General features: G+C 40.4%; 1 long non-coding RNA gene across 1 annotated transcript; it reads right to left on the reverse strand.

Moving 5' to 3' along the window:
- Positions 1-493: 493 nt before the first annotated feature.
- Positions 494-1,287, reverse strand: LOC147730468 (uncharacterized). Its single transcript, XR_015308581.1, has 4 exons — positions 1,210-1,287; positions 1,057-1,119; positions 879-917; positions 494-786 (listed from the first exon to the last, which is right to left on the reverse strand). It is a non-coding gene; the product is annotated as an uncharacterized LOC147730468 (long non-coding RNA).
- Between the last annotated feature and the right edge of the window lie 1,220 nt (positions 1,288-2,507).

Raw genomic sequence — 2,507 nt, forward strand, 5'->3', positions numbered from 1 at the left:
GCAAGGGTAGCGATTCAGGGGCGAAGGGGTAGGAGCAGGGGAAGTAGACAGCGAATGAAGGAGGGAAAGAGGAGGGGGAGGGGGAGAGACACAACATGAAAGAAGAGGGGGAGGGTGACGGGGGCACAAACCGGTAGACGAGTAAAAGCTGCATGGGAGAATGCAGAGTACAGATACCAGACAAAGAAGGTGTGGGGTGTTGATGTGTACAGAATAATTAATAACACCACTGGGTTCGGGCTCTCAACAGTAAGGCCAAGCCACTGACCTGTATTTCAACAAAACAAACACCAATACTGTTTTTTGTATTTATAGTCCAATCAATACAGGCATATTGAAAAACCAAACAACATGCGCTAAAGACTCCTAATTGTGTCTGAATTAATCTCTTTTTTATTTCTTATTTTTCAGAAAAGAAATTTTTAAATTCTTGCAAAACATTTACATTTTTTTCATGATTACAACACAAATATCTCATTAAAACATTCACATGTACAAATGTCAAATTTCCCCATACAAACTCTCAATCTCTCTCACTCCACTCTCAATCCCCTCAATCACCTTTTTGAAATACTCACATATTCATACACTCCATTCACAATTGTCTTTTTCTATTTACAATACAAATAAAGTTGAATCTTTTTAGAACAAAGCCATTGAAGAAATGATATCAAAATTTCATTGTTTTATGCTTGGTTCAAACTTGGTTTAGACATTCTTATGGCTACAAATGGTCTACGCGTTCAAACTCTTGTTTGTTGTAGAGTTCTCTTCAGGACCCAAAAGCTGCAAAACAAAAAACAAGCAGAATTTGTTTTCTGACTCTTATTGTTCACAAGTGGCTGCTTCCCACCTCATGCCTCTTAATCTACTCTTACCTTCTCTTCGTGTGAGCTAAATCAACCCGACGTTAAACACTGTATCAAAAGATAAAAAAACCAAAAGACAAACCCAAAAACATGAATATAAAGGCAACCAAATGTACTATCCAATCTACTATGTACAGAAACGGCATTTCTTAGTGGTTGTGAATGCACAGTGAATCGTTTCACTTACTTTTTGTTATTAGATGCGCGCTCCGCAGGTCTTATCTTTTATTAACGGGGGCTCTGGGGAAACCTGTTAGGTAATGAACAACTTGGTATAAACTACTCATATTTCAAAAAGAGCTGCGAGATAACGACTAACTGTTCAGTGGACTTCGGTTACCTGTCAGAACGTTGATGACACGCCAACAGTCTGTTCGGGCGTCTCTTCTTGTTGCAATCTTTCCACGTGGAAAAGCAGCATCTGATACTTGAGTACGCTTCCTGTCGCCGAGGATTCTGGGGATTGTAGTTATGTGCGCGGGCTTTCACTTCCAATGTTGTAAAAATATCTGCTACGTGCGTGCAATCCCAACTATATTGATCTTTGAAAGTGGGCCGAGTTGCGTGCATTTAATAAAACTCGGACCATTACTTTCAATCTGAAATCTATGATATTGTGTAGCCATTCTATTGCACCCGGTACAATGAAGGTTGGGAATTGTAATGTCTGTGGTAATCACTTTGGGATATGGACAGTTTTGGAGTGTCCAGAACTGGGAGTGGTAGTTGCTACGAGCATATCCATGGGCCTCCTAATGGTTGGCTCAACTGCTTATTCTCCATAATTGTTTTGTGTGTATGATCGCTCACGTGTCTTTCTTGAGCTTATACTCCATTGTTTTTTCTAACGCTCATGTAACTTTATTGAACTTCGGGAATGAAATGGAATGGAAACTACTGAGCACATTAATCCACTAAATGTATGGATGGATCTATTATTCCAGCATGTGGGTCGACAGTAGTGGCTCCAGAGCATGAGTTTTCTCATGCTTCTGTGGATTCTTGCTTGTGGGCAATCCATGCTGGTAATCAGTTGTGGCTTACATGTATATCTTGCCTCTATGCCGACGTTTAGCTCAGTCTATACATTTCAGACAGTTCATTTAGACCGTCTACGGCAGTATTGAATTTAATGATAAGCATTGCTTCTCTTCTAGACAGTTTCACATCTAGGTTGCCACCTCTTATATCATTCTCCACTTTTGAGATAATTGTCTAGATCAGACCTTTATCTGTGTGATTATTTAATCACCAGTGGTTCACCAGCGGTTCACCAGCGGGGCCGTTTGGATGTTTTTATTGATTCTTGATTTAGGTTGTGAAATGCGAGTTCTTATTTCCTGATTGGTTTTCCCTATATACAACATGTTGCATGGGCATTTGATTCCGTAGACTACGTACAGTGATTTACAGTTCGTGAACGTGTCATGTTTCCAATGAATGTTATAGTGTTTGAACAAACTTCTTCCTCTCTGGTGGCGCAGCATATGCAGATACCACATTTGTGGTGCCCTCGGATGGGGGTAGCCCCACGAAAGATCTTACTGAAACTGTACTCTTTTGGGGTAGTGCCGCACGCACTAATTGATTGTCCGATTGTTCCAAATCCAGCAGTGATTTTGTACCAGATACCTCATG

The sequence above is a fragment of the Lissotriton vulgaris genome, chromosome 2_1 (genome assembly GCF_964263255.1).
Source record: "Lissotriton vulgaris chromosome 2_1, aLisVul1.2, whole genome shotgun sequence".
Taxonomy (NCBI): domain Eukaryota; kingdom Metazoa; phylum Chordata; class Amphibia; order Caudata; family Salamandridae; genus Lissotriton; species Lissotriton vulgaris.